The sequence below is a fragment of the Chanos chanos genome, chromosome 9 (genome assembly GCF_902362185.1).
Source record: "Chanos chanos chromosome 9, fChaCha1.1, whole genome shotgun sequence".
In the NCBI taxonomy this organism is placed as follows: domain Eukaryota; kingdom Metazoa; phylum Chordata; class Actinopteri; order Gonorynchiformes; family Chanidae; genus Chanos; species Chanos chanos.
This window is the reverse complement of record NC_044503.1, coordinates 37,771,019-37,786,924: the sequence shown is the minus strand read 5'-3', so window position 1 is coordinate 37,786,924 and position 15,906 is coordinate 37,771,019. Positions and strand designations below refer to the sequence as shown.

At 37.6% G+C, this 15,906-nt stretch overlaps 1 long non-coding RNA gene across 1 annotated transcript; it reads right to left on the bottom strand.

Moving 5' to 3' along the window:
• Positions 1 to 510: 510 nt before the first annotated feature.
• On the bottom strand, positions 511 to 2,258 carry LOC115820748 (uncharacterized). Its single transcript, XR_004025573.1, has 3 exons — positions 2,195 to 2,258; positions 1,612 to 1,721; positions 511 to 1,283 (listed from the first exon to the last, which is right to left on the bottom strand). It is a non-coding gene; the product is annotated as an uncharacterized LOC115820748 (long non-coding RNA).
• Between the last annotated feature and the right edge of the window lie 13,648 nt (positions 2,259 to 15,906).

The window sequence follows — 15,906 nt, the reverse complement described above, 5'->3', positions numbered from 1 at the left end:
TCACACAGTTGTACCCTAGAGCTGCGTCAAAAGAAATGACAGAAATCGTTTTAATGTTTACCTAGTTCTACTCTCAGTTCTGTTTCTTGATTATAATTTTATTCTTGCTGTGTGACAATATAATGCTGCTGTTGATTTTTCCTATGTAATGAAATGGTAAATAACGCACATAACCAGATAAGGAAGACAGCTTATATAACCCCTGTTTTCTTTGGAACCATCATCCAACACAACTGATTTAACTCCTCGCCATTGTAAACAAACAAACAAACAAACCTGTTTTGGAAAATACTTGGACCTCTTTCTTTGGATGGCCTACGTATACACAGACTTGAAATCCAGTGCAGCTGACCCTGCTGACCAAATAAGCAATAAGGCTGGGTTTTATAGGGTAAGTTCCAGGTTAAAGTCAGAGATAACTTATACTAATGATTATTATATAGTTATTTAAACATGCTCTTTGCTGAAGAGTGAGCAGCCAAGAGGCATGCAAAACAATTAAGGCAGTCATAGATGTACTAAAACAGACTTTTTTAATTCCATAAATATTGTTCACATACATCATCAAAAAATTTACTGTGGTACTAACAGTACATACATTGTTCGCAATGTCCTTATGCAAAATACAATTTATACAGTAGTTATTTAGCTTATGAGACCTTATATTTTGCTCACGCAAAATACATTTTAAAGCAAAGTTATTTATCTTATAAGACCTTACAATGTGCTTATGCATAATACATTTTAAAACATAGTTATTTATCACATAAGACCTTATAATGTGCTTATGCATAATACATTTTAAAACATAGTTATTTTTCTTATAAGACCTTATAATGTGGTTTTGCATAATACAATTTAAAAAGTAGTTATTTATCTTATAAGACCTTATAAAACAGTGCAAATTTTGAATATTTAAGTCCATAGTTTTGATTTTCTTGTGATGGGACATTTTACTGACTAATACGTTGGTGGTAAAGTCATACTGTCTGCTCTTTTTAATTTCCCAGGCTCTGGTGTTCTGGTGCTGTCCAGATGTTTAGAACTGCTAGTGAAAGTGTTTTTCTGAATCTGTGGGCAACGTTTTTCTCTCTGATTTGCTGTTTGCTCATTGATATCCATATTTGTTATATCATTTTTGTTATTACTCTTTTCTTTCTTTTGTTTGATGTGAAGTTTTGCGGTTCCTTTTTGAGGTTTGACAGTTTTAGCTGCTCTGGCTTCCTCACTTCGCAGACATTTAGCTGTTGTTGCAAAGTTCAGCCACAAATGCATGTTATTTCCTGTTTCAATAACGAGAAAAAAACAAAACAAAACATGTGTTTTCAAGTCAGCTTTTAACCCAGTTTATGTCCAAATGCAAGAACATTTCGTTCATGAATAAGAAAAGTCAAGCAAATTTCTTGATTGGTTATCAGTTTATTGCAAATAAGAAATATTTCAGCACAATAACACGTACTAATAGGTTTTGTGTTCAGTTAGTGACAGATATTTTAATTGGATTTAGCAATAGAAAAAGAGAGATTAGATTGACTAATGTATAATCATGCACCAACATAAAGACTTCAATCTGATCATAGCATTTGAATACCAAACGTATTTCTGACTCACCATGAACCCTAACTCTGAGAAAGAGCGGCAGCGATATTGATGGTAACACCCAGGAGGGAATTCAGAGGCATCTGGCTGAAGGTCACCCAGTGCTCAAGGCTTGCAGTTTCCTGTAATGTAGCAGAGCATTAGAGAAAAAATGCCTCATCGAATGAATCATTTCTAGTCCAGACTTGTCTGATGTGTGGATATCGTGGCTTTTGATGGTTCAGTTTGGTGCTCTGTTTGTCACTGTCCAAAAAGCTCTAAATCTAAAATCTATCGTGTCTTTTTGGTAGTACTTACTTAAGTCGCTATGTTTTACAGATTGATTCAAGTAAATGAGGTGGAATCAAATTTCATAGTGTATATATATATATATATATATATATATATATATATATATATATATATATATATATATATATATTTATATGTATATATATTAAAAAAAGCCTGAGTACATTTATGTCATGCGAGACTTCCCATTTTCTCATTCATTACTTAATATGTATTCTTTACGTTTCTGCATATAACTCAAAACTACCATATGTACAATAACATTTACACACAGTTTACACTTGATTTGGAATTTGTTACTCACCTATGAGTCTCCTTATTGTCCCATTACAAAGAAAAAGAGAGAGATGAGCTGCGCAGCATTTATACTTCAACTGCACCACCCTCATAAACAAGCTGAGCAGGAATACAGCTTTACACTTCAACTGCACCACGCCCATAGGCAGAGCCTTCTTCCTGCCCCTGTCGCCTTTGAACACATAGACGTTTGACTTGGAGATAAAGCGCTCACAAGGTTGTTAATCGAGATATGTCACGGCGGTGCACAGCTTTAAGTCTCTACAGTCACTTGTTAAAAGTTGCTGAAAGTTAATGAACAAACCGTCTGGACATAAGGATAGCGAATGCTTTTCAGTTAATGAGTGGACGTTGAGTTTACAGCTAGTGACCTCTGGTGGCACTGCACTAACTGGAAGGCAGTAGTTTGAAAATTGTCACACATGAGGTTAGATGTTGTAACCAGAGACCTGTGTGTTTCTTCCATTTCAGTGGAAATGACTTATTGCCATGATTCAGCATCCAACCCCCTCCTGCACTCCATCAATCCTGTGGTTGTTTTGTAGGAGACGCTCATGATTAACCGCAGTCTCAACGGCTTCCTTGTTGTGCAATTGCATTCCGTGCATTCAACGACCTCATGGCAAATGAACTTTTATGCATCCCAAAGGAATCATTGTAGTAGTGGTACTTTCTGGAACTTCCAAAGGTTGTATTCATCTGAATCACAATTGCATGCAGGACTTTTATTTTGCTGTTGTTTGCTTGTTCCTTTTATGGTTAGGAACCAGAGTTCGTGAGTGGCAGTGAAATCAATTGTAAACCTTGAGAATGGGAGTTGCCCACTGTTTGGGGGTGCAGAGATGTCTGATCGGTAGAATAGACTGATTAAGGTAAACTTTACCAGTCAATTTTAACCAAACCAGACATGCTGCTATGGTTAGCAATATCGTTTAATGTATAGCCTTGCTTCATTTATTGCTGAGCTGCACCTATGCCAATGAACTGAAATGTTCTGAATGCACTTGCTCAACCAGCTCCTGCAGGATCTGCTGCTGTCGTTTTTTTTTAATTGCTAACATGCCTAATCCTATTATTGCATTAAAACACACAGAGCTCTGAAACATAATTCTGTGTGCACAGCCCTTGGGTTGAGTACACGCCCCAGGCTGTTTGTTGAAAGACACACTCAGTCAACCCATTTGTATGTTTGCAAAGTCTGTGTTCAGTGTTATTGTAAATGTAGAATAGTACAAAGGGTGGCTGCAGTGCTATACTTTTATTGCACTTGCTGCGTCATGTGTGTTTGTCTGCATGTTTGCACATGTCGCGTCGTGTGTGTTTGTCCCAGGACTGGCGTTATCTCCAATGCCACCCGGGCGCAAGGAATGCTGACCACTGCTCCTGCATCTGGTGTGTGTGTTCACTACTGGGGTGTTGGATGGGTTAAATGCAGAGGACAAATTCACTGCTCACTGTTAACAGTGTGTGTGTGTGATCACAAAGATTTACATTACGTTTACGTGTGTGTGTGTGTGTGTGTGTGTGTGTGTGTGTGTGAATGTGTGTGTATGAATGTAAGTGTGTGTGTGTGTTTGTGTGAATGTGTGTGTATGAATGTAAGTGTGTGTGTGTCTGTGTGTGCGTGCGTGTGAGGGAGAGAGACAGAGAGAGAGAGAGAGACAATACTGAACAATGATAGCAGAGCAAAACCAAATATTTTTAGATGCATGTGTTTTCATTCCTAACCTGTGCTGTCAGAAGGTGTTGATGTATTCTCCTTGAGGGAGTAATTGTAAGCATGCCATTCCTCCCTGAAGCACAATGTACCCTTTGTAATAGCTCATGCATTAATGGCACTTCCAGAACCTCACACCCTGGTATTTTGAGTATCTTTTCCTCATAAAATGGGCATATTTACATAAATATAGACAAATTCACACAGAAAAAGAATACTGCTCTGTTTCACTTTGTAGAGCTGCCATACTGAACTGAGTGTCTTACACTTTTACTGGGCATTTAATGGTTCAAATTCTGAAAAAAAAAACCACGCTATCACCACGTTACATTTTTACCATTGTATCCTGCTTTACTTCCTGTTTCCTGGTTTGAAGCAATTTTTTTTTCACCAGAAAACACAACTGTTTTCAGTTCTTATTCATCATTTAAACCTTTAAATTGATGAGCATATTCTTTGTGTTTTTAATGTGTGTCACATACGCAGGTATAGATAAAGCCCCCTGAAATCAGATCTTCTCAGGAGATCCCAGTTTCAGAGTGACGTTTGACTGTGTCACCATACCCCTATTCAAATAATCACCTGTCAAAGAAACACGTCTGACTTGCTGTGAAATTCATCTTGTCCCTGAGAAATGAAACCAATAGCTGGTGGCTTTGTAATCATGAAACCGAGCCATAAAAATGCCAATGCAGTGAGACGTGTCATTACTGAGCACTCTCAGCATAATTGGTTCACAGACCTTAAGCCAGTTTCTTTTTACTGTTGTGTGTCTATTCATTAAAATTCTTCTGCTGTGTGTTTATTCATTAAAAACGAATGTTAACTCAAATCACTAGCATAGCCACGGGTGTTCCCAGATGTACCTGTGATATCTAAATCTAAAGCTGGCACACCCAGCATAATCATAAGAAATGTTTCAGTTAGCAGCAAATTAAAAAAAAATCTTAATATTACTTCTTACGCTATTGAAATTAATAGGAAAAAACAGACTAATGGACAGAGACTTCCTGTCACTTGTAATGAAAACTCAAAGTTCAAATGAGTTCAGGGTGGCGTTGGCACAGACCTTTATGCTAGTCAATTGCCAGTCAGTGACAGACTACAGTAAGTGTATGTAAGTGGCACACTGTCACTTTGTTCATTTTTTTGCCATGTAGTGGCATTGTGCAAATAGCTTATAAGCTTAGCCAAAAAAAAAAAGCCCCAAAAACGTACGGTTGCGTGGTTATCCATGCTATTAGAAAATCGACGTGATGTACTTGCATGTTCAGTACTGCAGCTGTTCAGTGAGTACACCATTGCAGTGGCCACGACTCCAGGTTTGACATTGCTTTTATGCAACGTTTGTGCTACAATGAAATTGGGGAAATCATTGCAGCATTTAATGAAGAGATCATGTTCAAGCTAGCCTCTGCCACCTTCTTTCTTGAAACTATCACATGTTGCTAAGCAACAGTAAACAAAACCAGTAGCAGGCTATTGATACAATGCATAAAACTTATAGTAGGCAAATACCCCAGCAATGTTTAAATGAGATCTTAAAATAAGTGTGAAACAACTGTTATGGTTGATCTACAGATCACTTTTTGCTTTGATTCTTGCACACCTTATATCCCACAGGCCCAACTAAATTAATATTTCTGGCTATAGCAAGAATCTGGCAATACGATACGTATCCCGATACAGGGGTTACAATTCAATATATTGAGATATATTGAGATACTGTAAGCAAAGCAATAAATCGTGATTTTTTTTAATCTAATTTTAGATCCATTTGTTTAACATTAGCCGTCTGCTGTTCCGTTAGCTGTACATCAGAATGGTGTTCCTCAACCATTTGATTTTGCACATTTTGCGAACATCATGTGTCTTGCTGATCTCTTTAGTGCCTTCTTTATTATTGCAGCGAAAATGAGCCCACACTTCAACTCTGTATGTGTGGGACCCGGTCTAACTCTTTTGGATTCAGCCATCGGTAGTAACGTTAGCATTAGTGAACCTAATGCTACAGCTAATATGCACATGTAAATACACGATGCGTTCTGGCTGCTCTGGCTGCCCACAAAAGTCAACTGACCCTGTCCCTTACCCTAACTGTGCACCATTATGCAATATCCTTTCTCAGTTTACGTTAAGTTGGAGTGGAAGAGTCAAATGACTGAAGATAGATTACAACACTGCTATCTAGCAGTCGGAGGTTTAAACGCAGCACAAAATGAACCGCTGTCTGCCACGAATCATTGCATTTAAACTATTAATTATAAATCGATACAGTGTTTTTGAGAATCGATACAGTATCACAGAACATAATACCGCTATTTTACCACATAATATCGATATTTTCTTACACCCCTTGTACTGACTCATATTGCTAAAAAAGTAATAATGAAAAGATCATTAAATTCACAATCACACCAATGTCAAGACATAACGGAATTCGTGTATTTCATGACATAGATTCTTTAATTTACATCAATGTTTCAGCAACAGAACTTTTAAGGCACAGCAAGTTTATTTCTCAAAAACTATAGATCTTGACATAATACTGTTTCCATTTCCACAAAGTATGAGGTATTTTGGCTACAGTCAACAGAAGTTCATACTAGCCTACGCCTGTTAGAGAGAATTTTCCAGAGAAAGAATCAAAGCAGTTTCTTTTCACTAATTGAAAACAAACAGGAAATACTGAAGCTATTTTCTATTCTGAATGACAATCAAAAGCTAAGGAAACTTTGGCTATTCCCAGACATCTCATCATCTACTGATGACATCTATGGTTGTCGCGTCACTGACATGCCAGAACAAATTCCCATATCCGCCTTCCTTGTTTGTTTTCAAATATTTGAAGGGCGTTGCTGCTCAACTGCTAAGCTTTCATAAAAACTCAAAGGGTTTACTTTACTTTACACCAAGCCCTGTAATTAAAGATAATGATATGATTTTAAATCCAGTTATTTACAATAAAAGAACACAACAGAGTGAATGTTAATGTTTGGTAAAAGGGTGCCACTCAGACAGTTTCCCATTGCTTGAAAAGTCCTTGAACTATTTTGTCATATACAGTTTGAGTTTGAGTAATAAATCAGTTTAAACCATATCATAGTATCAAATAAGATGACAGTTATTTTTGCTTACAAAATTATTTTTGCTTTGCACTGGCTACAACATCACACCCCCTTACATATATTGGTCCTGTGTCAGTCTATTGCCATTATATAATAAACTTGTGGAATCACAATTGGGAGATTATGAAATAAAACAGGTTTGTCAAAATAAAGAAAAGAAATAAAGAAAATTCAATTACATGTGTATTACATTATTACATGTCTGTAACATTGTGCAGTATTACAATATAATTATTTATTGGTCAGATGCTTTTATCCCAAACAACTTCCGTAATGAAGTTTTGAGGTATAAGTCCAACAAAAAGAGGCAAGCTGTCTGTTTGTTTGGGCTAAAAATATGGAAGAGAAAGTCTAACATGTTGGTGGCAATGTCATACTGTCATTTCTTTTTAATTTTCCAGGTTGTGTTGTGTCATCCAGGGTTGCACATGTCCAGAATTTGGAAACTGTCAATTTATATGTTTTTCTCCTTGTGTAGCCTAAGTTTTTCTCCCTCTTTCTGATTTGCATTGTTTTTCTTATCCCCATTTTTGATATTTTTTGTTTCTCTCTCTTTTTTATTGTATTTTTTCTTTTTTTATGGCAGTCTCAATGGTAAATATTCAGCAGCAATGAATCCTATTGACATAACAAAGAAAAAAAACACTGATTTGTATTCAAACTTTATGGAATTTATTTGCAAATGCATGAAAAATCTAACAGCAGGAATAAAAATGTAGTAAACCACACAGAATTTCTTAATATAATCATTTTATCACACACACACACACACACACACACACACACACTATATAAATGTATCGTTAAAAATAAAATGAAAGAAAACATTATTTTCATCTGATTTACATTATACACCACAAGCGGATTCACCGTGAGCCTTACTTTTTCTTTCAAATATGTTAGATGCAAAGGTGGATGGAGGCCAAGTTGAGGATGGTGTTTCAAATGTGCTGAAGGTGAAGATTTTTTGTGATGACTCAAGGTCCCTTAGATAGGCAGATTATAAGACAGTAATAAGTTGATGTATTAAACATGCTTTAAAAAATTATTAGTTCTAAATCTTTAAAACTTTGGGAAACAGCAGAGCTAAAAGAGTTGAAAGCTGAAATCACATCTCTAATCACAAGACAAAATATTCATTAGGACTAAAGAAAGGTATTAACTAGCCATCAGAAAAAAAAAACTTGCAGTCTTCTAATTTTCAGTGGTAGTATTTAGTGATTAGTTGATGTTGAAACATTTATAAATGGTCAAATTCCTCAGATTCACAATACTTTTCTCTGTGGTCAATTGTTTTTACTCACCTCCTCCTCAAATCTGCCACAAAGACCTGTTAAGCCACTGAGATGTTAAGCAGCCCTTGAGTGAAAGATTAAATGTTTTACACCTTTTTATACTGGGTGTGTTACACGTGTTGTCCAACCTGTTAGCTTATCAGACTTTCGTTTTCACAGAAATGAAAAGCTCTGTTCACTCTCCTGACCTTTTCTTAACATGCTAATGAAAGAGGAAATGCAGAATGGTTGTATAAGAACCGGATGAAGTCGAAGTCTGGATACATTTAAAAATAAACAGAATGTGGAATGAGAAAACACAAAATAACAGAATATGCAGAACGACAAAATAATAAAACATGTATGGTTTGAACTAGTTGTACAAGAAGTCCAACCCTGAATACATTAAACAGTGAAATCCAACGATCAAACAGCAAATTGCATGGACTTGCATTGACTTTTATTACAGAGAATGTTGTTACAGAGAAGCTGTGCATGCTTGTAGCTGCATATATTCATTATATGATCATCATGAGAGATCATTATAATCATAATGAGATCACTTCCTGAGCACACACATTCACATCACAGAAATGCTTTATAATGTAGGGGTTTTTATCATTTCCTCACCATTCAGCTTCTTTTACCCATATACCTGAATGACTCACTCCAGACCAACAACATTTTATGTGTCTTTTCAAAATTTTCAGGTGATTGCATGCAAATAATCCTCTATATTAAGCTTCTTAAGCTAAAACAAGCAAGCTGAACCACCAGTTTTACATTATGTGTGCCATCAGGACAGATTAACCATCATTAATCTGGAATTTTTCCCAACTGGATGTAATAAATATTCTGTAAACTGTTATTCTTGGAACCAGCTGTCACCTAGACCTGGTCAGATTTAAAATTAAACATCTAAGACAGTATAACGTTAGCTGGTTATTTTATCTATCACTGAATACAGGAAGGGCATTTTCAAAAATTCACATTTTACTGAGGGAGTAAGTCCAGATACCTTTGCTACAGTCCAGGGCTTGAAGTGATTTTTGAAACTCGTCTTTCATGGTATGAATCTATATTCATCTTATTTGACTATAAATTTGAGTGCCTGCATTAGTATGGGGTCGTCTCTCTCTTCTTTGTTTTCTTGGTTTTGATGTTGGTATGAAATTTGGATGTATGTATATCACATCTTGCTCAGTGTCCTACAGAAAAAAACAAACAAACATCAGGCCTTATTTTTGCTCTCTCTCTCTCTCTCTCTCTGAGACACACACACACACACACTCTCCAGAACTCACCTGATCATTGGGTAGTGATGATACCTCCTCTGAGAAAGCTACTGAACCTGTAATGCACACAAAGTTCGTGTTAATATGATTATACATTCTGTCAGTTTTATTTGGCACTTCAACTAAGTGTTACAAAATGTTTACAATGCAGAATTTAACAAGTGATTAAAATGGTTTTCACAATGAAGTATTGTAACTCAGCTCCTAATGTAAAAAGACAGAAAAGAGTTCTTATAGGTGTGTGTGTATTTATGTGTATATGGACTGTATTTTTGCATTGTGACGGCTGCATCGTGGCCAAGCAGGGTTTTGGCCAAGTGAAGCTGTTTCAACACCCGCTTCCTCAGAATGCAACCACTCAGACATGAGATCAGCAACCTCAAAAGCACATGGGCGACCAAAACAACAAAACCCTTCTCTGAGCTGCTCAGTCTTGACCACGGAGTCTGCATACAGCGTTAGGGTTAGGGTTAGGGTTAGGGTTTATACATGCACGCATGCAAGGGAACAATAAGGTAGCGCTTCTTTTTTGAACATTAATGAGACTGCCCCTGCCACATTGCATTTCGCAAGTTCGCTGCCTGCAACCAGCTGACCACACCAAGGTGGGTGGCAATTTTGTCGGACAAGAATGCCTCTCAATGCTGGAAATTCAACAATATTTTCCAGTTAGGCTGAAGAACTTTTAATGAAAGTTTGACCGTAATCAGTGTTGAGCACTGTTGTGAGGTTTGCACTGCCTGGTTTAAATTGATGTTTTCAGGACTTTTCAACTTTATTGCACAGTATAAAGCATTTGTTAGAAAAGTGATCAAATGTAACAAGTTACATTGCAAGTTACTTTGATGAAGTAATTAAAATAGATACATTACTTATTACATTTTAACAGTGTAACTAGTAATCTGAAACCTATTACATTTCAAAAGTAACCTTCCCAACACCATATGTGTGCATGTGCATGTGTGTGTGTGTGTGTATGTGTGTACATGTAAGCTGTGTGTGCATGAATCTTGTTTCATTCCTTACCGTTTGAATTTAACTGTTTTAATAAATGTTGACCTTTGCATGTTGACCATTCAAGTTTCAAGTTTTATTGTCATTTACTGGGCTCGGGGCCAGCTCAGCTTGCACAGTGTAGTAGAAGATAATAATAAAAGAACAATAAAAGGTAAATATTAAGGTAATATAAGGTAATATAAGGATATATATAAAAAGGGAATATATATGTACCTCTGCAATAAATAGATAGGGGAAGAAATGTAGAAATGTAAAAATCTAAGATATAAGAGTATAGGAATATAGAAATGAAAATATAAGAATGTGCAGTGGATGTACAGTCCTGAGTGAAACAATTTTAAAGTGCATGTGTAACAGCATAGTCAGTGGTGAACACAGTATCGAGTGGGGTGAATGAACAGTGTAATATTGAGTGGGTATGCAGTGCAGTGTTCTTTTATGTTTACTCGGTTTTTGGTTCAGTCCAGTGTTTCGATTGTTTCTCCCTTGATTCATTCCTGTTTGAGGTCTGTTGGTTTAGCCCCGTTAAATTCATTCTCTCCACCTGCTTTCAGTTAGTTTTCCTCATTTACCTGTGTATTTATACTCCTTGGTTTTTCCCTGTTTCTTTGTCTTGCATTGTTTTGGGTTTGAACCCCATGTCACGTTGGTTTTCTGAAGATGCTGCTCCGGGAGTTTTGTTACTTTTTTTATCATGCCTATTGAAAACAAAGAATCAACTGACCTGCAGCTGCACGATGTAACAGAATGCAAGACCATAACATGAATGCAGCAGGCCAGTGGAAATATTTCTCACATGTGGATCTGTGGGGACCATGAGCAAACAGGCCTCATCATTGGTTGCCTGAGGTGGCAGGCATTGGAATGCTTGAGGGTATCCACATCATTTTTTTTTGCAGAATTCATCTGTCAACTGGGAGTACTCTCCCACCAGAGTGGCTCAGCGGCAGAGTTGTTGCCCAGGAGTTGGATGAGTGCGGTTTGACTCCAGCTCGGGTGGGGCCTTCTGCATACTCAACTCCTGACGCCTCCTTGCAGCGGCCTGCCACCTCGGTGCTCCAGATTCCACGCAGTCCTGCAGCTCCAGAGCCTGGTCCTGTTTCTAGTCCCCAAAATCCCCAAGAGCCGCATTCTAAAGAGGAAATGTGCCTCTCATGGACGTCGGCCTCTTGGCTGCCCAGCGCTGTGGAGGTTCCGTTGCACAGCTCCCCGGCTGACGTCAAGTCTGCTCCCCTGCTTGATCTGCCTGTTCCTGAGTCTGATCCCAAGTCTGCTCCCCTGCTTCATCTGCCTGTTCCTGAGTCTGATCCCAAGTCTGCTCCCCTGCTTGATCTGCCTGTTCCTGAGTCTGATCCCAAGTCTGCTCCCCTGCTTGATCTGCCTGTTCCTGAGTCTGATCCCAAGTCTGCTCCCCTGCTTCATCTGCCTGTTCCTGAGTCTGATCCCAAGTCTGCTCCCTGGTCCACTCCAGCACCTGAGTCTGTGCCCCAGCATGCTCCAGTGCCAGTCCCCGACTTGCCCCGCCTCCAGCCCTCTCCTGGGTCTCCTGCTCCTATTTCTGTCCGTCCTGTCCCTGTTTCTGTTCCAGGTCCTGCTCCTGTTGCCACAGAGGCCGGACACGCTTCTGGGTTTCCCGTACCTGCTTGTGATCTTGTCTTGATTAAAGTATCAACTCACCTGCACCTTCATCCAGCCTCTTTAGAACAATGTGACAGCCATTTGTCAGTCTTGATGTTTCCTAGTTTTCTTTGTGGCTCTGTTAACCTTGTATCTTGTTCGTCTTGTTTCCAGTTGCACCGTTCGTCTTGTTTAGTCCTGTTAGCCCTGTCTCTCTGTTTAGCCTTATGGTGTTACAGACTTCAGCTTGTCCTTGACTTTGACCTTGCTAATCCTGAAGAGGCCAGTTTACTGTGTACAGGGCCTGTTGATTAGCCATACGTTTGGACAGTGATCTGGATAATAGTATAGAATTGCCTGCACTCGGATCCTGTCTCCTCTCAGTTTATGACAGTGAGAAATCATTGCCAAGTTTACTGAATGTGGTGGTCCAGGAACTTAGTTATGCAGGAGAACTGAATTCAAAGAGTGCTATTGCACCAGTTACTTTAATAGTGTCATTTAAAATATGTTCATGCTAAAGATTTATTTTGAATCATTTTTAGGTTCAGTCTTCAAAGAACTCAGTTATAAATAGTTACTGTATTTTAACTGGGTTCTGTGGAAAGATCCACAGGGGAAAAAAGTTGCTGTTTTTGGGATATTCATATTTGCATCGAGCAGGAATGCAAGAAAAAAATACTAACATTTTACTTGGCTGTAGAGCTGAGTGTCTTCCTTCGTCTTTGGCCGTTGTGTCTCTTTATGTTGTCCAGAGTCTCTGCAGCCAAAGTTCATGTGTGTGTACAATATGCCCGGCAACTCATCATCCTGGGGGGGAAAAAAGAAAAATGAACACCCTTGCTACAATTTTATTATTTTTTGCATTTCACGTGTACATTCTCTAATATGTGAAATATAACAAAAAAAAAATTCAGAGTTCAGTTACACACTATGGCACAGTAGTTTTACAAAAATATACATTTCGTGAACCAGTCATAACAAACAGATATACTGAATGTTGTGTTTATCTCTGCATGTCACTTAGTCTCTGCACTTTATAAATCAACTTAAAAAGAAATATCTGATGGCTTGAGAATTAGTCCTCATGATTTGATTGTAATATCACAAGTAGTCTTTCTTTTAGAAGGACAGGCCCTGAACCTGAGCTGGTTTTGTGACACCTGTGCTGGGGAATATTATGATGTAAGTTGCATGTCCCTGATCACTAACCTGATCTGTAGGTGGCGATGACATATCTTTGATAGTTGTAGGGCCTAAAAAACACACATGCACACACACACACACACACACACACACACACACACACAAACACAAACACACACAAAATAGCTGTAATGAAGTAAATTAACCATCTTTTTTTTTTTTTTTTTTGCTACATGTTAGCACAGCATGTTTCCCTACAAATTAATGGAATATCTGTAGCCAAATGTCGAGAAATACCCAAACTATTAGAAATCTGGTGTTTTATGTGGTCTAAATATTTTATTTCCTTGACTGAAAATAACACACCTTTGCCCAGGTAAGAGAGACAGTGACAGGTGAGGATGAGGAGGAGAATCACACACGCTGTACTGAGAGTTATAAGTGAGTACATCAGAGCAGGACACCACTCTGAAATGACATGAAAACACTTTTACTGAGTTAACAAAAGAACATAGCTGTCATATTTTAATTTTATTTGGCTAATGATTACCTAACATAAAATACATTTTAAAATAAAATACAAGTTTAAAATAAAATAAAATACAAGTCCAATTTGAATGCAATAATAATGATATTAAAGTGTTTGGGGTATGTGTGTGTGTGTGTGTGTGTGTGTGTGCGCGTGCGCGCATTTGTGTTTTACCAGGATCTTCTCTCTTCGTCTTGTTTAACAAGGACATACTGCTTTTATGAGTGTTATTGACCCCAGCATGTGCCTCACACCACCATTCCTCCACAGAATTGTTGGAATTGTAGTCTTTTTGACCTCTGACTCTCAACATGCTGGTTACTGTGAGCCTGTCAAGAATAAGATGTGCAAACATACACAAATGTTTCACTGCTCTTTTGAGGTATCAGGGATATATATTTGATACCATTGTTACTGTTATATTTAGTCCACCATTGCATTGTCTGATTGTTTATCATGGAAGCACAGTGTCTGAGTTGCTGCAGTATAATAATGTTGCAGTAAAAAGTAAATTAGCAAGGAATACCACAGTGTAATACAGTTTACAGAAACTATATAAAATCCCATTAACAATGTAGATTAGTTATAGGAACATTTTTGATGTTTTCCAAAGAAATGATGTTGTCTTTTTCTTATTTTTAACACACACGCATCTCTCATAATAACTGACATTTTCATTCTCTCAGTTATCCAGAATTGGAGAAATCTCAAAAATCTATTGATACATAATATGCATGTAGAATGTATCAGAGAAAAAAAAAACATGCTGAATCACTTCGTCACAGAGAGTTGAAATAATATATAGCTGAGTTTATTTGCTATTTTAGTATACTCACAGAAAATTGGCTTCTGGTGGGAAATAAGAGAGAGTAAACATAATTGTCTGTGACACACTCACCCATTTGCACTCTCGTCTGACGTCCTGGTGTGGCCAGTTATGGATCGTCCACGGGTTGATCGCCAAATGACTTCACATGGACCGTTCAGTCTGGTGACAACACAGTACAGCTTCACAAAGTGTATTTCTCCTCCTGTCTGGTCCAGCTTTTGTTTTTCTGTCTTTGGATACCGTTCAGTTAACAGCGTTATCCTGCTTCTGTTGGTCCACACTCCTCCTGAAACATCTTAAAAGAAAACTCGACCAAGTTCCGTCAAAAATTCACTGGCCACCAAACATGTTACTGATATTACTGATCAATACTCCTCCTGAAACATCTTAAAAGAAAACTCAACCAAGTTCCGTCAAAAATTCACTGGTCACCAAACATGTTACTGATATTACTGATCAATACTCCTCCTGAAACATCTTAAAAGAAAACTCAACCAAGTTCCGTCAAAAATTCACTGGCCACCAAACATGTTACTGATATTACTGATCAATACTCCTCCTGAAACATCTTAAAAGAAAACTCAACCAAGTTCCGTCAAAAATTCACTGGTCACCAAACATGTTACTGATATTACTGATCAATACTCCTCCTGAAACATCTTAAAAGAAAACTCAACCAAGTTCCGTCAAAAATTCACTGGTCACCAAACATGTTACTGATATTACTGATCAATACTCCTCCTGAAACATCTTAAAAGAAAACTCAACCAAGTTCCGTCAAAAATTCACTGGTCACCAAACATGTTACTGATATTACTGATCAATACTCCTCCTGAAACATCTTAAAAGAAAACTCAACCAAGTTCCGTCAAAAATTCACTGGTCACCAAACATATTACTGATATTAGTGATCAATAGTTCTTCTGAAACACGAGGATTCACAGGGTGAATCATGAAAATAAACATGATGACTATGCTTACTCGCACACGTTTCGTCTGAGAATCTTTTAAAAAATTATTTAAGGACAGTTGGCTAATCTGATCAGAGGAAAAATTTGGTGCAGTGATGATCCGTTCTTGCTTTAGATATTCCATAATTTACTTAATCTCTAATTAATCTCTAATTTTTTAACATTATATTTCATAAATATTACACAAGACACCAGA